General features: G+C 40.1%; 1 protein-coding gene across 1 annotated transcript in view; it reads right to left on the bottom strand.

Moving 5' to 3' along the window:
- Positions 1-18,600, bottom strand: part of sema6bb (sema domain, transmembrane domain (TM), and cytoplasmic domain, (semaphorin) 6Bb) — a 163,280-nt gene extending 144,680 nt beyond the window's left edge. The window contains exon 1 of the mRNA XM_033965464.2: positions 17,878-18,600. The gene's annotated coding sequence lies outside the window, so the exon portion shown is untranslated. The remainder of the gene's footprint in view (positions 1-17,877) is intronic.
- Positions 18,601-25,080: the final 6,480 nt, after the last annotated feature.

The raw sequence follows: 25,080 nt of genomic DNA, 5'->3' as shown, positions 1-25,080 counted from the left end.
CAACATATCCAGTTTAGCTTTTACCTTTTGGACTGTATTCCATTTTTGTGAAGCAAAACAGGTAAAATGCCTCTTTCCCGTCTCAGTTTTGGCGCGGCTCATCCTCAGCCTTATGCGGTCATGTGATCTGATGTTAAATGTTCCAGTATCATTATCGTGATTAACAAGCAGGTGGAATATTTTGGCAGTTTTTGAAGTAGTCCCTTATAAATACATTTCATACTGTGCTGCTCTCTTCTAATAGACAGTGATGATCAACCCACTTTTCCATAGAGAACACAGTGATGAGGGCTGAGTGAAACGGATCCAACAGTTTCAAAGCAGAGACCGAAGTCTGCGTGTACCACATCCACATAATCCAGAACAGAAAGAAAGGTATGGTTTCAAACAGGGCGCTCATGAAAAAGAGAGTCTGAGTGCTCTTATTTAGCTCTCCTTGTTTAAATAAAGATAAATCAAATGAAACAATAATGCATACAGGTCAGCAGTTAAACAGCTCCTCTCTCATAGTAGTTACACAACAGCAGTGATGTAAGATAGTTTCATGTTACATCAATTCTCAATAACAGGAGAATTAATAGTAACATTCGCAGCTGCATTTCAAGACATATTTTCATCGATTTCAAACACTAAACCTTATTCAGAAACACTGTTGTGGGTGATGGTGCCAAATAAAATTTCAATAAAATCCCGGAGAGGAGCTGTTCTATCTGGGAGGCAAATAATGCTCCGAACTCCAGATTTACAGCCATGTGCAACGTTTGGCAAGAACAGAGCTCAGTAGTGTTTCTGTAATAAGCAGTTAGGCCACCCCCTCCAGCTACAGAATTAAAGCTCATCAATAAGCTAACGCTGTGTGAGAAACAGTCCTCACTACACCTCAGCAGCGGCTCATTTGAATTTTTATTGTTTCGGAATGTAAGGATGATGTGGATATTTTTGGCCCATGCTTGTGCTTACTTGTGATTATAGCAACCATGTGGATTTATAGCTGTTTTCTGACAAATGAAGAAGCGTATACGGAGCTGCCTTGTTAGGGCAGACTTAATGTTGCGTAGTACATGTCATATGTTAAGCCCAAAGGAGAAGACTCTTGGGGTTTTGGAGCTTTGTTTATTGTGTGAGTAAGAATCTGTCTTGGGTAACGCTGTGCAGAGAGACTACGAAAGATTGTTTTTTAAAATGACACTGACAGCTCTGGAAAAGCTATTTATAAAAAGCAGCTAATTGGTGACGAGTGAGGATATGATGCAGGTAGAAGTTAAAGTACTTTGTGTTTCAGTTAATAATCAGCAGCCACGATGTTCAATTGTACAAACATGTATTTTTCTCTGCTCTTAATTCTGTAGGCTCGTAAATGGCACCGAACCTTTGTATAGCATATAATTAGTTGCTTTTTTATTGGACTAAACCCATAATTGGAATTAAATGGATGATCGATCAGCCGTGAATGCCTCTAAAACAGCTGCGGAGGGACTAGAGCAAATACTGCAACATTAAAAATACCTTTAAATGGTAAATGGTCACGTTTCACACACTTCAAGGAACTCAAAGCACCAAGGAACCATTCACCCATTCACACACACATTCATACACCAATGTACACAGACACTAGGGGTGGGGTAGGTTAAATGTCTTGCCCAAGGACACAACGACAACATTCATCTGTGGGAGCTAGAATCACACCTGTGGATCCGATTGCTCAACAAATGATGCAGAATTTGAACTGCCGACCTTCAGATCAGTGGACAAACGCTCTACAAACTAAACTACTGACACCCCTTACACATATTCGTATAGTATTTTTACACTAGCAGCAAAAAGATGAAGTAAAACATCATTAATCCAAGACTTCGTGCAACACTCAGTATGGTATTATGCAGAACTTACACTTAAGCGCAAATTTGCTACAATAATGTCCTACCATCATTCTTCGCAAAGATTCAAAAATCGTGAGCAGCGTCCAACCCACATGTGAAGAGATTTTTCAGCAGCTCCGTTCTTACCTCACTAAAGATAAAGGCTCCAGTAACGCGGGGAAACGGAGATGAAACAACTCGACACTCATATTCAACCGAAAGGATTAGAGCCACGTTTCAAGTGTTGTCACATCAAACACACAAAAGCATAAACTGGAACAAGGACTTAAAATAGTTGTTGTGTTTATTTAGACGGCTTATACACAAAAAGAGCCCCATGTTGGCAGAGATTGCCTTTACCTTATAAGGATAAACAAGAAGTCTCTCAGAACACTGGAGACTTTGTTAATGATGACCTTTAAAAATACAGTTGAGTATTTTGTATTAAGGTTCTGCATGAAACTTTGAGGCTTTTCACTTTTACATAACATTTGCTTGAGTATTTTTAAGCCTTGATTCAATTTCTTTTATATCAGATGCCCTTCCTGACTAAACGTGGGAGATCGAAAAGTATACTGCAGTTGTTGTATTGTAGTGTATAGTGTATAATAAAACTACTAAATCTGGCCTTGGAAAGAGACACAAACATATAAAGTGTTATTTCTGCACTTTTGTGGTAAATGTATATATTTAAAAAGGTTTTGTCAATATCGCCCACACCGTTACCCACTCAAAAGTTTCCATTCATGACTATGTGGGACTGACACAAAGCACATACACTGGTGACTCTTTGTGGTTGAAAGTTTTTGTTCTCGTTTCAGCCTATTTCTTACGGGACTGCCTTTCTGATGCAACTCTTCCTACGTATTTATTTTTGGACAGTTTAATTTGTACCATTAAGTGAAGCTTTCTCTTTCCCTCCCCTCCTCATCCATTCACCCAGATTCTCATGCCTATTTGGAGTTTCCTCGTCCCCGTCCCCTCCGTTCTTTTTGTTCAGTGAGCAGTAAACCCAATCCATCGCGCTCGGTAAACCTGAAGGCCCATGCATCACTGGTGGATAGAAGCTGATAGATGCCTGACACGCTGCCAGACCACGGGACGTCCCACATGAGTCAGGCACCAGCACGCCTCCTGATCTGCCTCTGCACCGTGATCTATCAGCAGTCTGTGGGAGGTGTGTGAGGGGGCCGGAACAAGGGAAGCCCCGGTGGAGCAGAGGGACCGTGGAGGAGGTGGCCAGAACCGAGGACACGAAATGAAGTAGGAGGGTGGTGGAGAGTGGTGACGAGTGAGGAAAAAGTAAAGCGCAAATGTTTGAGCGTGGTGTGAAAAAAAATCAGTTTAAAGATTTGTTACAGATCTTTCAGGACCTGTCAGTAATGGACCAGTGTCGAAATTACTCACTTTGATGAGGCTCTATTTCATGTATTATCCAGAGATATACTCAGGATTTATACATTACATACATTTTAGCTGAGAAGGTATATATTTTCATTATTGGCTGTAAGAAAAATGCAACCAAGAAATTATTAGGGGAAAAAAAGTAAGATAGATACGGTTTCATTTTTATATATAGCGCTTTTCCACCTTCAAAGCGCTTTACATCAAGAAACCACTTCACACACATCCATACACACATTCATACACCAGTGTACGCAGACACTGGGGGTGAGATGGATTCTTGATTAAGGAGACAACAGCAGTATCCATTTGTGAGAGCTGGAATCACACTTCCAACCTGTGGGTCAGCGGATCTGCCCCTGCTCCAGTGATGTTTATGTCGAGAGCGGAATTCAAACCACCAACCTTCAGATCTGTGGACGAACACTCTACCAGCTGAACTACCGTTGCCCTTAGATATTTATTTGAGAAAGTATTAAGCTGGACATTTTTTCTATAAAGAGTGTTTTTTCATTGTGGTATCGACTTTGGTATTGAGTAGCAAGCCTTTTCCTTAGTAACAAAATTGAGTTTTTGTGACAACACAGTTAACAGAGTACACTGATTTAGCACTTGTAGCCAGTGAGAAGCAGATGTAATATTTGACTAACTTAACTAATTTGATAAAAGTACACATTTCATAGAAGTCTTCCTCTCCAAATGGACCATGAAACTGACCAGTGGCGCCTTTAGGCTGATGAAGGTGGCCAAAGATGAGGTAGGAGGATTGTGCATGGCGCAGTTTGACTCTAACATACAAACCTCACCGAATCAGAGCAGCATTTCCTGTCCCTCCTTCCCACAGATTGAACATGTTAGTGGACAAATGAGTGAAAAGAAAAAGGGTTGGAGCCCATTCTCAGCAGTGAATGTCAGCGTCAGTCACCGCAGAATTCGTCTAAGTGATGCAGACAGACAGCCATTCTGATTGCCCCACCAGTCAAGCCAAGAGGTGAAAAAAATTTACATGCAAATACGAATGACCCGCGAGCGACTCTGAGTACGCTAGCTATAGCAGTCTGAAGGCACCTCAGAAAAAACAGGAACTCAAGGCTTGCCAATCAACTGCTCCATTGTAAACCCACAAGGAGGTATGTGTGTAGGATATCAATTATTTTAGTGACTGATTGGTCTGAGCTGGAAGTGCTTTACAAAACAATGTTCCAAATGTGTCAAAATTACACATACATTTGAAACTTCAGACTATTCTCTGTGTTATCCCCAGCGTCCATGGTCTTTCTTCTTAAAGGTCCTATATTTTTCAAAATTCACTCCTGTGAGCTTTAAGCCATGTTATAACACTGGTACCTCATCAAAAACATACCTGGTGTTGTGTTTTGTTCACATATACTTGAGTAACCCTTTATTATTAGTCTGTCTACATCGCCAAGTCTCAAAATGCTCTATTCATGAAGTGGTAGTTTTCAAGTTCACAGCCAAGTGTTTTCTGTTTGAAAGAAGCCTAAAGATGAAGTTAAACATGTGTGAATGAAACAAAACATAACTCCGGCTTTGTTTTTGATGAGGAAACAACATTATAACATAGATCAGAAAGTAGCGTAATATGGGCCTTTAATTAAAACGGTCACAGTGGCTTTACCTCCAGGTACTTACAATGCTTTACATCAAGGATACATTCACGCACATTCTTTCATCCTCGTACGCTAACATCTTTCTGCACTTGATTTTATGCTGATCAGAATCAATAACCGTTGCAGGTTTCTCCAAGTTTGTTTGTTTTACCTTTGAATGAACTGCACAGCTGATTAGACATGTTTATAATCTTATTTCGTATGCAGCATCCATAACAAAATGTAAACCAAAAGCAGTTGCCAATCAACAGAGTATAGTCCTAAACCCCACATGCTTAAGAAGCTGTTATGTGTTTAGGATATCAATTATTTTTGTTGTGGCTTATTGGGTTGCTGCTATTGTTAGTGAAATTAATGGTAATGAATTCAGACTGGGACGTAGTGTACTGCATTAGGAGATTTGCTGTGAAGAAGCTTAAATCCTTGCTATGATTTGTGGCTAAGTCCTCTGCATACACACAGACTGCCATCCTCACCAAATCCACTCTTCTCTGACAGCAAAGCTAATGCCATGTAATCGAGCATCCACTTTCAATTTGGCCATCTTTAGATCCATACGCCCTCACAACAAACATGCCTTTTATGTTGTTCTAGAGATTAGGGCATCGTGGGACAGATTGCTGGAGGGACTTTGGGTCAATAGGGGTCCTGGAAGACGAAGACCCTAGCTGTCTTCTTCTTGGCTCCTATCCACCATTGGGACACTTGGACTGGAACGATGCCTGCTGTCACTAGACCTGTTGACTCCAGATGGGCTTTCGGCTTTTTCCTTCTGGCGTCTTCACAGCAAATAATGTGCCTTGTAGTGATTTGCATATACATTTGGATGCCTCTCTTTTCCCAACTATTTATATAAGTTTGGGTACAATGAGTACACAACATGGCAAAATTATGATTTGATGTAATTTTAGTTTGAATATGAATATAATAATAAATAATAAATTTCACTCTTCTGAATTATTGGGGATATTTACAGACTTTGCCTTATGGAATGTGATTATCCTGATATAAAGCCAAATGCAGAATTAGTTCAGGACTAAATATGGGGAATAAACCTTTGAGTTTTACACAGCTAAAACCTGGAACAGTTTTCCTGAAGATGTGACACCGGCCTCTACTTTGACAATGTTTATCTGTGCATACGACTGAAAGGTTTTTACTCTGCACTTTTCTGTTTTAATGTAAATTTTATGATGATTATTTGTGTTTCGATTTGTTATATTGTGATTTTAATGTGTCTCTTATTCTGAAAAGCACTTTGTATTACTGTGTGTAGGAACTGTGCTATACAAATAAACCTGCCTTGCCAGAATTTCTAAGATAACGAAGATAATTATAAGTATTATTAGTAGTAAAAGTGCAGATATGTGGTCGTGAGTGGGTATGAGGGAATGTAAGGCACTTTGAACAACATACAATACAAGAAAACTGTACAACTAGTTTTTATTGTATTATTACATTAATCACGCCTCCTCAACTTTGTCAAACCTGTCTTTCTCCCTGCCTCCCCTGGTTGGCTTTGTAACCTGATTGGTCAATTCCTCCTCTTCAAATTCCAAGCACATCAAATTCCAACCTTCTCTTTATCATGTCCTGACAAAGCACAAATCACCATGCTTTTGTTCTCTCACCTTGACATACTGCTTTTAACTCTGTGTGATGCATTCATTTTATCTTCTGGTCTCGGGCGCCAGATCCTTGGACCAAATCCTCCCTTTTGTGCGTGTGTTTGGAGGGGAGGGGCAGGAGCGAGAAGGTGTGTGTGTGCTGGCGAGATGAAGCAGACGTACTCCACAGCACGACCCCTTTGATTCAGCACATGGGAGGCTCGCAGAGAGGCTGTACATTAATTGGTGCTTGTGAACTGTTCATTTAGGCTAGTGCGTTCAAGGGCCCACTTTTCCAACTGCACCAGGAGCTGAACAAGCATCTTTGCACCAGTCACGTTTTCATAACACTCCCCCGTTTTGTTGCTTTGGGCATTTTTTTTAGCGCACAAATTTTTTGAAGTTCATTTCCTTTATTTTAGTGAAAACCCAAGGCACGTTATGTTTGCTTAATAATGTCAGCAATAGGGCAGACAGACTTTATACAATATTGTTCATTTATGTGTCTTAAATTAACTTTGAGCCAAGACCGACTGACTAAACTCAAACTGTTGTTTCACGAAGGGAATCTAGAAAAAGGCTTGTTATGCAATGCCGATTTTAATGGCACCATAATCATAATAGACACACTACTATGCAATTATCAACTCATAATAGTAGTAGTTTCCATAATGTTACCAACGCCAAGTGGTAGAAAGGAATGGTCCAATTTTGTTCAGTTTTTTAGTATCACTACTTCAAATGAGCACTAGTTTTGGTATTAAATATCTGGTGATACAGTTTTTTGACAACCCTAATCAGAAATGTGAAAGATGATGGAAAAAAAACTTCCAGAAGATATTCATTTGCACTTTCAATATGATGCCACTATTCTTATACTAGTACTGAGCTTGCCAGTATTGTTACCCTGTCTAATGCTCCTCGTATCCCAGGATTGCCCCATAGAGACAGCAGGTCTGTGTCCCTTCTCCAGTCTCTCACTTTGCCAGCTCTCCTCCACTGGAGCCAGAAATCCATCGTTTTCTTTCTGTTTCTTCAGTACCACTGGCTCCCTCAGGTCACTGGCTGCATTAGGCTGTTAATTACCTCAAAGTACAAAACAAGTGGTACCTTGGCACGAAAAACGGAGGACATTTACATTTTTCTAAGTATAGCCACACATCTTTTATGAATACAAGGCAATACAAACAACTTCAACTTCGTCTGAGCAACTATGGAAACATCCCCATAATGTTTTTGGTGTTGTTCTACACCCATAAAACTACAGGATGGGGCCATTCTACCCTCAGAAATGAATCAGCCATAAAACAGCAGTGGTATAGTACAGTGAGAACCACAGGGCATGGTTTCAGCAGACACACGCTGGGACAATGCGGGAAGTGATAGTAAATGTGTATGACCAGCATCTGACTCCCCTGTACTTAAACTGTGCCCCATTAACTGTCTCCAGACTATAGTTTTGTATATGTAAAATATAAACATTGGCAAATAATTCATGTACATGCATTTTTAAGAAACATTGTTCTTATTAGTAGAATGGAAAAGAACCAGCTCCTGGCATTGGATGTGTTGCTGGAGGCTTTTGGCTCGTGCAGCTCTGTGACTCGGGTTGTGTGTTTGTCTATGGAAATATTCGCTCATTTGCTGGTGGGCATCAGGGCTGAGGTCAGGGCTGATTGTGGGTCCTTATTAGTGGCTCCCTGGAGATCTGTTGCATTCATGGGAGGCTGAGACTGTAGGACAAACTTTGTGAAACAAGAAACAAGAACAAGTTTGGGAACTAGTTTTAGCACAGTATTTTATGCCTCTGTGCTTGAATACATACAAGTATAGAAATTTCCACCCATACTCATGTTTGTTTTGCTAAATGGCTGTATAAAAAGTGTGGCCTACCACCTTGACTGATCTCATCTGATCTTGGAAGCTAAGAAGGGTTAATCCTGGTTACTTCTTGGATGTGAGACTGCTGGGAATATTTGTGCGGCAGTGACTCTGGTTTAGTGCATACTATCCAAACACTTCTTCCTTTTTTCCGAGTGTGAATGTAGCATGTGCGTGGGTGACTGGTGTTGGTCAGAGGGGCCCAGGTCACAGAACTGCAACCCTTGCTTCTGTCAGTCTACCCCAGGGCAGCTGTGGCTAGTAGTTTACCACCACAGAGTATAGAATGAATGAAGAATGAAATGTAGTTTAAAGCTCTTTGGATGTCTTGAAACACATTATATAAATCCAATGAAACATAAAACTCCACAATATTACTCCAAAGCATTATTATTATTTGAAAGATGTAGGGTTGTTCATTAACTATAAAAATAGACACACTCATACATACATTTCTTTGTTATTTTCATTTTCATTACAAAAGCTTTATGGTAGCTTAAGAAAAGAACAAAATAAGACAGGCACTTCCTATCCCAGTGCTGTTGTCAAAATTCCTGTCCAGATGAGTACTCTAAAAAGAGCAAACATTACATTGTCTGTTTTAGCGACAAGCAAACACAATAAAAAAAGCATTGTACAGCTGTTTATTGGCGTCCAGGATGTATGTGTCCGGTGTTATGTCTTGTCCCACAGTCATGGGCCGTTGCCAGCAGGATGGAGCCTACACTTTCTTTCTCACGATTACAGACAACAGCAGAATCCCTGGTGTGTCTCTGATTCAGTCGTACACGGCGCACTGCACTTCCCCTGTGGAGGGACAAGAAGCCAGCACGCTACGCCACTTTCACCCACAGGAAGCATCTTTATTCAAAAACCCTATTCGCCCCTTTGGTGATGGGAGCTTGTGTCTTACTGCGCAACCTAAGGCTCAGCAAAATGTGTTAGCCACTTCATCTCAGTCACAACATACTGATACTTAAACAGAGAGTGACCAGGGAGTTAAATGTAGGCTTGTGACAATAATACATTTTGAAGCATCATGTATTGAGAAATATCATGATAAACCATAATACTGAAACTACTTTATGTCATTGTTACCATGAGAACAAAGCAGGATAACAAATAACAAATAAATAGCAGAATAAAGTCATAAAAGCTAAATTCTTATGATCTTATAACTTTTACACGTGACTGGTGCGTATTTGGTTCCATCGGCTCAGCGCCAATTCAGTTTACATTGGAAAACTGTCACCCCCTCTCTCCCTAACTGCTGCTGTCAGGCTCGTCATTTTGGTCTTAAAATGTTCATATTGATCCTGGTATTTTTATTTTGCTGTTAGGTCCGTAACTCAAGATATGAACATTAATAAAAGATAAATCAGGTGCCTTCTTTCACCGAGGTAGCTCCCGCTGGCATTAGCATCAGGTTTGATTGAGAGCGTTGCTAAGCGCTGGGGGCATTACCTCACTCCAGATTGGCTCTTTGGTTGCTATGATACTCATGGTTGAAATTCCCAATAACAAAAATCTCCCCATTATTGCAAAGAAATTGTACTATCGATAAATATTGATTCACAAAATATATTGTTCCAGCTTTCCTATATTGAAGTTGATATAGTAATTATCGTGACAAGTGCTATTATTCACAATTCTTTCTCTCCGTCGTTTATAAATAAGTGCCTAAAACTTTTAACCTGTTCTAGAAGGAAAAATGTTCAAAACTAAATTAAAAGCAACTTGGTATTGACTGTTTAGGCCAGATTCGTTTGAACTCTCCCATTTTGACCGCTTTGGCACTGGACACTTTGAGAAGGGTCTAAAAACAAGTGATTAAAAGATGAAAGCACAAGGCCATGACGGCAGAGCAGCAGTGTGTGAGTAAATGGAGGAGGTGGTCCCACTGGACTATAGCACTCATTACATTCTAATGGGTGGGTTGGATGAACTTTGACCCTTGTGTATAGCACCTTCAAACTTCAGCCACGGAAGGTATTTGAGCTTGGGGAACTGCATGAATGTGTGCGTGAATGTAAAAATACTGAACAACCTGTTTATTCTGCTGCTATGGAAACCTCTGCAGTAGCCTTGGGCAAATAACAACAAGCGGAGCAGCTCTATGTGGCAGTGAGAAGAGGTGATGGAGTGAAAAGGGTTCAGCAAAGGTACTATATGTGATTTAAAAGTGTTTTTGTATGGGGCACTTGAGGGTAGTCTATTACCTCTATTAGACTTGGGTCAGCGCGGCCGCTATAGAAAGCATTTTTTTTTTTATAAATGGAGGCTAAAACAGGTGTACTTCAAAGATAAAGGAAAAGATAATGGTTAAATTTGAAAATATTGCTCTCCTGGCAGCATTACAGGATAAAGCTGCTATTTAAGATAGAAAAATAGGAAGTGTAAAAGCCTGTTAAAAAAATACATAATTTAAGGGAGATGCCTTCCTGGCCAAGTTCCTTAAACATAGCACTAATAATTGATCAACATTGTTCAAATAAAGCATGTTTCCAAAATGACGTAGAACATTACACCCCATCTCTGAACCTATTTAAGTAAAGATTCCACACAATAAGAGACTGTAGGTCCAGGTTGCATACTGCCCCATAACCTCCTTTGTGTGTCACTGTAATTGCTATAGCACTGGTCCCATCCCTCCATCATCAGCCCCTCTTTTCACCTCCCCTCTTTGCAGCTACTCATGCTAAGTGGACACATTGTTATGGCCAATTTGTCCCATTCAGGGCCCCAGTGGGCAGTGTCCCTGGTCTGACAGCCCACAGACATGGACCACACTGCCTGAGAGGGGGCCTTGACTCCTCAGGTCCTGGGGAGGCGCATGAGTGAGGTAGAGGCGTCTGGGGAGAGGGGGGGAGGTCAAGGACAAGAGGAGAAAAGGTAATGAGTGGTGCATGAAAACAAGCAGTAAGGAATGCACAATGAGTTAAGAAAAGATGGGAAGGTCCTGCTCTTGGTATTATTTTCACTGCGAGCTGTCGATCCAGTGTTAGAATGAGGTGGATGTTGACAGCTGTTCCCACCAAGGACACGCTAATGCATCCGCCTCAGTCTGACCACGATCTTGGAGAAAGACTCCATGGAATGAGCAAACGGGCCAGAACACATGCAGGTGTGCAGGCACTGCTTAAAGTGGTATGATGAAATTCACTTTTACCCTTATGAATCCCAATCCCAAGGAGGCCAAAATAACCCAAAATGTACCTAGTGTTCTATCTGTAAAAAGGGATTGAGTGCAAAAAACAGCATTAGTACAAAATATTATTAATAGAAAAAAATTAAAGCTGGTGTACTTGATTTTCACACTGCAGAAGGAGGTATTTAAAGCTGTCTAACTCATCTCTAGTGCCATTTTTACGATACAGTCTGTGAGGGAAAACACAGACACTCGTTTACAAAAAATCAGGTGTGCCAGTCCTTGAATGAACATTTAGAACGCACACAATTCAAAACTAGCCAATTCATTGTTACAACTTTTTAACAACTACTGTCAAATTCATTGCACCATACGTTGTACCACTTACTACTTACTATGCCATCTGCTATTCTTATGATGTGAGTGGTTATTACTACTCCTACAAAAAACTACTACTGTGATACTAGACAAAAAAAAGACCCAACCCAAACCCAAAGGCAAAGGAAATACTGTATAGGAAATGCAGGTGTGCACGGACTGCTTTAGGTACAATCCTGAAATCCACTTAAACCATTTACCCTGATGACTCCCATCAGCCAAACTGAAACTTAAGCCTGCAGTGCATTTAGAGGTCACAGAACAAAACTGGAAAAATAACAGGTCTTTGGATAGCTTTAAGTGCTGTTTTCTTTGGATATGCTTCATTCCAAAATCATTACATCGATAGCCACAAATGAACATAAACTGTCACAGTTGTCAGTTATTTCAATTACTGTGTGGGCAATGGAAAGAATAGCAGACCTGAAGCTAATGTCATATGACTTTAAAAATAATTTTAGATACCTCATATGTCTGATTTCATTACTCATGTTCAAATTGCAAACATATTTCCATGGGCCCCAGAGGAAGTTGTGATTTTAGAAGTTTAGAAAGTTCATTTATTTAATGTTTGCATTTGAAATGTTTTACAAGGCATACTTTTACACAAACTGTATATATAAATGGACATAGCTAACCTGCTAGCTGCTGCGTTCCAAATAGGAAGTAAGCGTGGGCGAACTTCCAGTTCCATCGACTCGACTCCAATTCACTGTACATTGGAAAACGAATGCCGCTCTCACCGTAACTGCTGCTGTCAGGCTCGTCATATTTGTCTTAAAATGTTTATACTAACCCACTCTACATGATTCTGGTATTTTTATTTTGCTTTTGTGCTCGTTACTCAAGATATGAACATTAATAACAGACAAATCAGGTGCCTTCTTTCACTGGGGTCGCTCCCGCTGGTATTAGCAACAGGTTTGATTGACATGGTTGCTAGGCACCCGCTCCCTGCTAAACCAGCGGTGCAGGCGGGATTTCGGCATTACCTTCCATAGCCTTGCTCCGGATAGGTCTTTGGTTGCTATGACACTCACAGTCGGAATTCTTAATAAGCAACTTGGCTTCAAATTGGCCCCATAACTGCTGTAGCCTCGATGAGCTTCATTTGACTGGAGTCGAACACTATGGGTGACGTCACAGTCACTAAGTCCACTTCTTTATATAGTCTATGCTTCTACATTAGTGTTAGTAACTGAAACAAAAAATATTATTCCTTACTTTTAACTCATTGTTTAGAAAATATATAGTACCAACTTTCTTCATATAACATAAGTGGGGATTAGCAGACTGCCGGAGATAATGTAAATATGAATTAAATATTCATGTGTTGGAACGACACTACAGCAATCAAGCCAGATTACAGCACCCAGTGAGCACCCAGTTGGACGTTTGCCACTCAAATGCCATAAATTAAAAATAAAAACACAGAGACGAAGAGCTTGCCTCCATGCTGAGCTGTCTGACTAATTAGTGCATATTATTTTACAGAGCGACCGCCGCGGGCCCATAGTTGACGTCAACCGCAGCGGGACGTCCTGTATGTGAGGGGGGGGATTAGACTGCTGTTAAAGACACCTGTTGTTTGAGCACAGTCGCTCCAACACTTGCTCCGAGGTCAAGGGGGTCCCACGGCTGTCGCAGGGTACACGGGACATGCAGGCAGACATTCTGGGGAAGTGTGAAAGTACTGATCAAAACACTAAAACTTGAGACTAAGAAACCAGATTTAATGTAAGTATATTTAGAAAGGCTTAGGCTAAGAAAGTCCAGTAAACTTAACACAAAAAATATTCACTCTTACAACTTTTATTGTTATATTATCTTTAGCTGTAATTGCTATTGATCCTTAATAGTTATTATATATAATAACAACTGGAGGACCTGAATAGAGAATGTTTTATTTACATATCTATCATCTACTGAGTAGCACTGTGTGGCACAGTTTCCAAAGTGCAGTGGAATGGATACAGCTGTACCACTAATAGCACTTTGGCTCTAATTATTAAACTTATGTCACAGTGGTCCCTTAAGCTGGGGTATGACAAATTGTCATCCTTTGACGATCTGCTATTTTGGTCATATTGTGATTCCCTATTTCTCTATTTACCTGTCTGCTCTAGTGGTGGAATATAACTAAGTAAAAGTAGTAAAATACTGTACTTAAGTACAAATTTGAGGTATCTGTACTAAAGTAAATTTAAGTGGATGCTTTCTACTTCTATTTCATTTGAGATCAGGTTTCTGGACTTTCTACTCCACTACATTTTTTAACTGGACTGAAAATATGTATTTAAAAGTATTTTTTTATTACTGTCTGAGATCTACTGAAAAGGCTAAGGGGTTTATTTTAACACAAATTAAAATATACAAATAAAAACAGTTAAAATCTATTGATTCAATTGATTCTGTCAAAAATTCAGCATAAACTAATACGTTTAAACCTTTATAAGAACTCAAAATACGTGGAAAATACTTACTTTTTACGCTTTAAGCACATTTTTAAACATTTTAAACATTTTTAAAAGTACTTTAATACTTTTATTTAAGTTGATTTTTTTCATGTGATACTTTTACTTTTACTTGATTTTTTACATTTGTACGATCACTCAAGAAACAAAAGTGAGTACTTCGTCCACCACTTGTCTGCTCTACACATTTTTTTCTCACTAACTTCCATTGGTCAGCCTGTGAGAGAGTGACAGCTAATTAACCAATCACACTGATGTGTTCTTACAAAAGAAGCTTTATTGACTAGAAAAGCACTAGAAAAATGTGTACATTAATCATGATAGTGTACATTAATCATGATAAAAATCATATCCCACCCCAATGCAAATTATATGAATATACATACTGTATATTACATATCCTACATGTAGTACACATACAAATCAATAAATGAAATATGACAACACTCAAATAAAATTACAATCTTTTTTTTACAACACTAGAAGACAAAACAATCAACTCAGTCCCTTCACACCACCCTGCGGTCCCTATCTCTCTCAAGTTCAGACACAAACAATCCCTCATTAATTGCTGGTTTTAGAGTCAATCGTGAAGGCAGCGGGAGTCTGTCGGGCCTGTGTGTCCAAGGAAAGCTGTGGATCTTCCCTCAAATTAACTAACTTTATAATAAATCCCCTGGTACTAGCAGCCAAGGATTAGCCAGGCTTCAGTGAGCAGTTTGTCAGGCTGTGAGGAGAGGCGAGAGGGACAGCGAAAACATGGCCAAAATCTGACATGGGCTTTGGGACACTCCACTGACAACCCCCACCCCCACACTCCTCACTAAGATCTATTACTTGTTGTGTATTGTGGACAGTACAACAGCATCAGGTATGGTGTTTATTCGATTACTAAGATATGCATTATGTAATACCCCTGTTCCTCTCAGAGAGCTGTGGGAGTTCTGCTGGTCGAGGCAATGCTTTCCTGTTTGTTGTGGAGAGATTTAATTAAAGAAACCATTCATCTCACTGCCCATAAAAGGAAATTCAATTTTGAGAAAGTTCTTGTTTCAAAATACAAGCAGGTGTTAGCTGTAGATGGAACATTTCAGGAAGACACAGAAGTGGCTCAAGTTGGTACTAAAAAACAAATCCAAAATAATATTGTCCAAGTAGAAATGAATCATACGCCCACTATTCTACTAAAACAATTCATCGTAATTCTCTCTTATCTGCTATTACTACAATAACTATTCCTATAACTCCTCCTCCTCATCCAAGTCCTACAACAATATTTTCTCCTGCTGCGACTACAACTGTCTGCCTTCTTGTCTCCCTGATGTCAATGTCTTACCAGGAATGTTCCACAGTATGACATGACCATGCAGGCTAAGGGGCAAGTCAGATCTGTGGACAGACAAGCCTTCACTTCCAGTAAGAATGCATGTTTCTAAAATGTTTAATGTAATACTGTTGAACATTCCAAGCAAAGCAACAACATATGCATGGAGACACCTGAAAAGTTTCATAGTGCACCTCTAAATAAAGATTAACTACTTTTTGCAGTAACTTTCTGTCTGCACTTCAAAGTATTCTTGGATTGACTGACTTCAGTTTAAGTGTCTTGTTACATCCCACCTGTGTCATGTCTGTACTGTATACGCTGATATCCCTTTCAAAGCAGCCTGTGTGGCTAAAGGCCTTATCACTTGAAACTCAGTGCATTGTTCTTGGCTTTTAAACAAATGAAACACGGGATGGGGCACAATGAGGAGATCAGAGATGCTATCAGACACGTTCTCCCTCTCTTGTCTCTTAATTCATCCTGTGAATGCACTTGCTCCGGTAATTAACAGTGATAGGCCTCCAAGAGGAAGTCAGGGCGTAAGAAGGCTCAGCGGGCTCCTCATCTATACCAAAGACAACACTCGCCTGATTAAAAATGAGGTTATGATCCCTGTGTCCGGCTCTAGTTTCAGATAAACTTGTTTACAACATTGTCCTTCCTTTAACAGGACCAATTAACTACCATTGACAAGGAACACTGTGCCATTTCCTTCTTGTTGAATGACTAGTTTTGAAGAAATAGTTTACAAGCAGAGGAAATGGAAATACCCCAACTAAACAGCAACTTGGTACGTGAACTAAGAAGAAAAGATAAAGTGAAGCTATAAATGGAGGTGATGAAGATGTGAAATAAAACTAAAAGCACCCATGGACCTCAGCCAAGACATTAAGCACTTCTCACAAAAATATGTTGTGCCCTGACCAAGAATATCTGTATTTTATAATGGTGTGAATATAGATGTGAAGTTCCAAATCTCTACGTAATTCCCAAAAAGCTCTTTTCTGTTTCCAGCTATGTGCTCACCGCATCTGATGCTTAAAGATGACACATCACAGTCAAAGCATCTCTTCTTTAGCTCTTAAGAAAATGGGAAAAGCGTAGTTCTTGGTGTAACACTGCAATCTGCCTGTACTTGTACTGTCTCTAAGTGCTATAGCCTGGTGGCGTTAAAGAGGCTCTTGTCCTTCATAGACCTGACTGACACGGTGACAGATAGGTTAGGAGAGGTATCCGGCTATTCCCTGGACAGTCTCCATTCCCAGACAAGAACCTTCTTCCTTCTGTCCCTCCTCTTCCTCTCGCACACACTTGGCTCATTATAGGAATGCTCTGAACCTTGGGGATTTCACTTTACTTGTGTCTCTTTCCAGTCCACAAACCTTTGGGGCAACACAAAAGCCAGATTCAAAGCCAATTGGAATTTGAAACAGGGGCCGGCAACTAAACTCCCAAATTAAGAAAACTGAAGGAGATTCTGTGTTACTGAGGCAGCTTTAACACAGTACAAAAATGGGATGGTGACAGTATCAAGTGCAAGATAATGTAACACACTGCAGAGAAAGGTGGGGAGGTGTAGAGCCCAGAGGAAGAGTGATGCATGCACTTGTTTAAACTGTGTGGAAAATACACAGAAATACATTGCAAATCACTGAATCACAAATACAAACTGCAGAATCCTTAAAAGGCAGGGAAAGTGCATTGGAAAGCCCTGCTTAAATAAAACAATTTAATGCGCACTAACATTGCCTGTCAATAAATTGTCTCGCAGAGTGACAGATAGTGTTGGCATTGGAAAGCACATAATTTGGCTGTACCCACTGATATGAGTATTGTCAATAAATGATCAATACGTCCAGCTCGTGGGCAGTGTGGTTGGCTGCAGGCTCTTAAAGCTCACAATTTGCTGCTAGGTGCGTGGCCGTGAGCTACGCAGTATGAAATTGAGAAATATATATAATACAATATGTTTTTATAAGCTTATATATTTGTACATGAGACGAGAATGAACCGCAAATCGCCTCTTGTCCGCTTAGTTTGGAGAATCCTTGCCCGCGTGAGTGACAGAGATGATCCAAAGCATTGACTTCGTGTTCAGAGCGCACCACCAGCCAGCCACACTACCACCACCCACAACAGCCCCTCACGCCTCCCGGACACTCACTCACCTCTGCTCCAGCGAAAAGAAGACGTCCCTTGGCCCGAAACGAATAGAAACAAATCCCGAGCGCGCGGAGAGTCTGGATAAGTCTCGTTAGCGCGTTGCCAGACCCCGCGTGGGGCTTTGCGAACTACTCCTCCTCTCCTCTCTCGCACCTGTCTCTGGTACAAACCGATATCCAGCCAAACATCGCTATAGGACAACTGTCTGGGAAGCTTGTGAGTCTGTGTACCCCCTCGTGCGCGCACAGACAAGCGGCACCACCTGTCCCCCGGTGCGACAGAGATCTCCACAATGAGGTTTTTATGCCGCGTAACGACACATGGTACTAGTGTTTGCAGCGATGTGTCCAAGAGGAGATCCAAGTCATGTGAAAGCTGGCAAAGAAAAAGCAAATCCAAAACGAACAGTCACTGCTTTAGGAAATTACATCTGCCTCTGCGCCCTCCAGTCGCGTTATCAATCTTCTCCCACAATACTTCGTTTATATTCCTCTGCTCAAGCCGCGCACGACTGCTGCTCTGTCATAACTGCGTCTTTCTTCCCAACACTAAAACTCCGTGTCTCTTGTGCGCCCCCAAACAGTCCAGAAATCCAAACCAAGTCCAGCTCCCATTTATCGGTTGAGCAGTAGTTGTACGGTCCCCGCGTCAGACTGAGCGCCACTCACGAGCTGTGTCCGAGAGCGCGGAGGTGGGAGGACCACACTGTTGTCTTCTAGCGGTAGTAAGAGCTACGGCAGCATCTCCAAAAGCACTGCTCCCCGCTGTCACCCACACGAGACTCCTCAAGCCTGTTAGCGCCAAAACCTGAAGCAGAATGTAGCTGCCACTGGAATGGAATTGATTAGGGCTAATTGGGTGTACATCTGGGGACTCAAATGTGCTGAAGGGTTTGGATACTGGTGTGAAAGCTTAGAAAATGCACAAAGTTAGTGAGAAAATGGTTCTTGAAGTTCCTAATTGCAAACAGGCCATTGTGGCATGTCTTTGTTACAATAACTCTAATACATTTTAATAAGCTTGTTTACTTCTAGCCTATTACTTTTCTTCTTGTCATTTGGCACTGGCAAAAACCTTTACTTTAGCTTTTCAGTGAAGGTTTGGAAAGGTGTGTTTATTATGATACACACACACACACACACACACGCACATGCAAACTTGCTATATACCATTTATTTAGTTGTGTTAAATAAATGTGACCAAATATCTGATCTTTTCGCCTGGGAATTGTTCGATCCACACATCTGATTTTAAAAAGTCAATGTAAACAAAAAAAGAAAGCTGATATTCTTTATAAATGATTCTCAGCTGTGCACGGTTTTGTCTGCAGAATATTATTAATAATATTTACATTTTGCATTCAAACTGTGTGCTCAATGTGTTATTGTTTGGTCTCCTGGTAATTATAGAAACATACGGGGCTGTGAAGTGTGGAACACATTCACATTAACATCACAGGCTCAGTAGGATAAAGGCAATTATCATTCATATCCCACTGTACAGTATACTTAAATGTCACGACTCTGAAAACTTCACCACGCACTCATTTAGCGCAATAATTTGTAGTAATTAGAGAAGTAGCAACATCCAAATGAGTGAACTTTACTAACACACTTAATAAACATGCAAAACTGTGTATATGCTTCTGTCAGCTGTGGGAATGCTACTTTAAAGTACATCAGATTAAAGTATATATAGTGTATACCCAAGTGTCTCGGACTAACTTCAGAAAGAGCAGGTAATTATGTTGATAACTGAAGTACACATCTCCACACGGAATAAACACCTTATCAGTGCTTATAGACTGAAAAGCATGGACAACAAAAAAGTAAAGTGACTTGGTATTTGCAGGGGAGTACTCAGTGATGCTTGAACTATTGGATCGAAATGTCAAATGCGTTGTGAGTTATATTTAGGCCTAAGTACATGTACATTAGTGCGAGTAGAGGTGGAATGTATGGAAACCTGTGACAGTGGAGTTGTTGCAGGTATGATTGCAGCTGTGTGTGTGGTTATGACAGTTAAGACACACACATTACTTCACCGTTTGGAAAGTGCTTTACAATTCTGAATCCCTTTTTGTGCGATGCCTAGTATTTTGTACAGGCTCGACCTAATTCTGTAAAACACCTTTGTGATGAATAGTCATTTTTATTCCCATCAGCTACACACACTTGCTATTTGGAAAAGTCATTACGGCTTATTTTGAATATAAATAAATTGTGTAATATAATGTGTGGTGCATAATGAACACATATTTGATTTGCTGCCTCAGGGCCCTTGTGAACTTTTCAAATAGTTAAAAAGTTGGTCCTCTAACATTGCAGTATAACACAGGACATATAAAGTCACAGTGATGATACATTTTGGGATTTCCCATATCTTCTTTTGCAGCGTGAAATAAACGTGTTCTGTTGGTCCTGCTAAGCCACACAGCCACTGTATTATTGTCAGAAATTTAAACTTTATTGGTGGATGTCTTTGTCCAGTGAAGTAGACTTAACTCCATTATAAAGAAATGGAATAATTTAACCATCACAGATTATGAGCTCTTAGTGACCTCTTTCAGCTTTGTACAATTGCCCGTTGGAATGGTCCTATTACAAAAATCCATTAGTAATGATTGTACTCTTCTACAAAGGCACTTTTGTGGATTCTAGTACATTTCTGTGAAGGGGATCAAACATAACATTGTGACCATTGACGTGGTATGCATGTCAGAAATAGCCTGCTACTTATTCATTGTGAACTCTACCTAACAGCTATGTGGGTTAGCAAGGGAATGCATTGTCTTCAGAGTTGGAAAGTGCATTCAATTCCATCAAGACTAGAGGCTATCATTTTAAGCCTGGTCTCTTTATTATTACTACTTGTGACTTCCTTGAGTTGCATTTGGTAAACCCCAGCAAAACCCACAGCATAAATATACCATACATTATTAATCATTTCTTATGCTGCCATATTTTAGCATCACACAAGTTCGTATTTTGTATTGTTTCGGACAAGTGGTTCTTTTGATACCGTGAACAACAAAGGAATGTAAACCTATTTCTTGTTTGGACAGTAAATAAATTAAAATATACGTTTGGTTCATCCTTTTCTTTTCATCCTAGTTGCGGTGTCAGAGCTGACAGACCTGTGCTAGATAAAAAAGACGGGAAATGCCAGGAGAAGCAAAAAAAAGCTTAGCAAATACGTCTACAACCTTTGATGGTGAAAGCACTTAATCTGTAAACCACACAGGGGACGAGGGAGGGCAGCACATCCCTCCTGAGGTAATATGGCGGAGGGGGGAGGAGGAGGGAGGGTGAGGGTGCCAAAGTTAGATGAACTTTTCACAGCAAGGGCTTTTGTGTCCTCAGAATTCCACTGCTGCTGCATGTGGACGTAAAATAAAGATGCCTCAGTCTCAGTGTGACTGCTCTGTTTTATTGAAGCAATCACATGGCCCAGCCGGCTGTGAACAAACTCACTGTGTGTGCCGCCGGTTCAGATCAACCACTACTTTATCACACAACTATATGGCACATAATAACAACACAAAATGAATATTGTTGTTAGTTGATTTGTTGCAGATTTAGCAGTGTTTTATGCTTTAAGTGCATATGACAACACATGGGCGGCAGTAGCTCAGATGGTAGAGTGTTTGTCCACTGATCTGAAGGTTGGCCAAATCCTGCTCTCGACATAAACATCATTTGTAGAGCGGTCCAGCCCACTGATGCACAGGTTGGCGGTGCAGTTCCAGCTCCCACAGATGAATACTGCTGTTGTATCCTTGGGCAAGACACTTAACCCACCTCGCCCCCCAGTGTCTGCGTCAGTGGCACATTGGTGTATGAATGTGTATGTGAATGGGTGAGTGCTTCCTTGATGTAAAGCGCTTTGAGTGCCTTGAAGGTGAAAAGGCACTATATACAAATTTGACCATTTACAATTCCTTCTTCAGATTTAGGGCCCGTACCCGTTTTCAACCATGTGTCAGGAACATGTTCGAGGTGGAACTTTTAGCCCCACTCATTGTCACTATGATTTTGGACTGATGACACAGAAATAACTGGGTTAGTGTCATGCATTTATTTCCTCATAGTTCTACAATCTCTGCCTTTTATTTGCTTTTATTGTTAATCTTGAAAATGAATCATAACAGAAAATTAAGTGTCTGGGTTAGCGTTGAGGCTGTGACACTAACCCAGACCCGATGTGCCTGACTGGATGAAAAAAGGTGACACCAGAGCTTCTGTATTAGTTATCGTACAAAGATAATGTATACTATGTGATGATCTATGTTTTTCTTGTTTAGCAGCTTGTACCATAATGCATGAAATAAAGAGCATGTGTATCTTGACAAGAATAAATTCAAATCTGGTACCATCCCTTAAATGTAAGTGTGCTGTAAGTGGCAGATCAAAGGTTAGCTCACTATATTTGTGTACTAATTAGGGTTTCTACGATACTAAACTAAATTTCAATACTAATATAATATAATATCACTACATATTACAGTGCTTTCTAATAATTCTAGAGAGCACTTGATACTCAAAATAACATAAAAAAAATGGTTTAACTTTCTGCCCCTTTCACACGTCCATATTGATTAAGTTTGACATTTAACTATCACGAAGCATATGATGGCTATGTAAGAGAAATGGTTTTCTGTATCATTGATAGCCAGATGTGATAGACAGAGATCTTATATGTGCAAAATGATGCACTTGTTGTAAATTAACATGGGCCAATCTCAGCAGTGCGATTATTACAGAGAGGTGGCGCAGAGGCAGTTATCAATCTGTCAGGGAGCTGCCGCAGGATGACACCAGAGGAAATGAGACGGGGATGTGGTCTGGACCAGGGAAAAAGATGGAGGCAGAGAGAGCAGGGACACTCAAAGGAAAGGAGAGGTAAAAGGTGTGGATAGCAGACTGATTGAGCAAAGCAATATGCACTTGGCACCTTTCTGGGTTACAGTGGAGCATAACATGTCAGGTGTTGTGTTGGTGAGGAGGTGCTGCAGTGAAGTGAGAAGTCAGTCCAAAAAAAAAAGTTCAATCAAAACACAAAGGTGAGAGAGCCTCAGCGAGTCTGATTGAGCTTGTGCCATGAGTGACCTGGGTCTGATTTAAGGCCGGTTCTCCCTGATTTCTCAGATTTCTGATTTCATGCCTCCAAAACAAGATGGAACATTTTTCAGATATCTCCCTCAATCTGCCATTGTACATCATTCACCAGTATATTGTGTGAAACTGTTTTTCTCTTGGAGTAATATACAATTTTAAATTTATGCACTCTCCAGTCATTAGAAGTATGACTAAGTTGCTTTTGGGGAAATTAATCACATTTTAATCAAGAGATTCAGTCATCAAACATCATCAGCTTGGGTCTTTTTAATCGTGCGGTCTACAGTCAATCCTCTGTCAGTAAACCAGGTTGTTTGGAGCAGAGTTCAGAATCTGGAACAAGAAATTAGACTATTTTTGAGTTAAATGGCAATGACTAAAAGTTTGTCTTATTAGTGCTCATGAAATCTAATACTGTAACCCACTTTTATGTATTATATTTAAGAAAATCAAAAATAAAGATTGATCAACAGTTACTATTTGTTCAGTACTGACGCCCTGCTTGTATATACTTCTGTCAGAACATTAGTGACACGAAACAAACCAAATCAAATTAATCTGACCCATGTGAAATGTGCCAATAACACTTCCTGTTGTTACTCTGATTGTACTGGCATACAGTGACATTGCATTTTAGCGCTGCGCAGTTTGTCAAGTTTTTTTAAATCTGCTAGAACGTTTTCCAAAAAAATATCCCATCTCCAAATTTAATCTCCCCCACAGACCCACTGCAGTCAGAAAAAGTGATGTTTAATTGTTCCTTGAAGGGCAGTTTCTCTTCAGAAGTTACAGGCATTAGGTTAATGTAGTACATAAGTTCTTACCAAATACATAACAGGTGTTTTCACATGTGTAGCTTAAAATATTTTCATCTAGGCAAACCATGTACTTTGATTCCCCTTCTTCTTCTATACATCTATTTATTAGGACCAACATAAAGAGAAGATTGGCTTTCAGTCTCTAAAATAAAATGCGATCATAAAATCTGTTCTTTGCACGTCTCTAAAAGAAAAAGACTTATGAAATACACATTGCATCGAGTATAGCGTGTCATGCATGGCTCCAATCAATTATACTGAAATAATTCAATAACAAATGGTTTTCTAGTGAACTTTTGCATTGAGGTTAAACTCTAGTTTCCCTTCTTTCACCATGATGGAGTGGTCTCTCACAGCAGTGCCACATAACCTGGACTTTGTTCTTTCATATTAATATGCTATAGGGCAGCATCTAGTGAAGGCCAAAAGGTGCATATCCAGTTTCAACATGGAGATGATTTGTCCCAGTGTTGTATGTTATTGATACCGCATGTTGCGAGCCTCCGGAAATTTGTTTTCAGGAAGTTTGTAATACAATGCCCATATATGGTGTATGATACATCTAAAACCAAGCAGAACTGGGCATCTATTAATAACTGGAGTCTGATTTCTTCAAGGCTGACAAAGTGAAACTATATAGGGACAGTTTCAGCAGCAGCACCACTATGATAAGGTTCAATAGTAAATATGGAGCAGTGCCGATCCCTTCATTATCTGATATTAGGGCTGCTATAGTTTTGGAGCATACTGCGTCCTTGGAGAATTGTTCTCGTAAGAAGCATAACATTTACCCATAATGTTTGCTTTTATATGTTCAAACACCTGCAGTGTAATTGACTCTATTGAACTATAATCACAAGAATGTCATCCTGGGAAGGGAAGTATTGGTTGTATTGAACATAATAACCAGCTGAATTTTATCAACTCGCCCCATTTTTACATTTGAGAATGGTAGTTCTGTCAATGTTGGTCAATGTTCTATATTATCCTATGAAATAGAAACTACTGTGGAGGCTAAAATAAAATATTGCAAACAACGCAATTCCATGTTTAAAACAGAAGTGATGTGCTCCATCAAAACCATCCTTACATGAAACATTAAGGAAACTGTATTTACTGCCCACCCCTGTTTGTTATCAGTGGTAAACAGAAAGCTTCATCTGCCTAATGTTGTAAAAGCATATCTAATATGATGGCCTATGTGATTTGTGGTTCCCCTCCATGAAAATCTGATCAGGTTCTGGTCCTTATCTTTGTGGCTGTGTCTTCAGGC

The sequence above is a fragment of the Periophthalmus magnuspinnatus genome, chromosome 4, assembly GCF_009829125.3.
Source record: "Periophthalmus magnuspinnatus isolate fPerMag1 chromosome 4, fPerMag1.2.pri, whole genome shotgun sequence".
Taxonomy (NCBI): Eukaryota; Metazoa; Chordata; class Actinopteri; order Gobiiformes; family Gobiidae; genus Periophthalmus; species Periophthalmus magnuspinnatus.
This window is presented reverse-complemented; position numbering and strand designations above follow the sequence as displayed.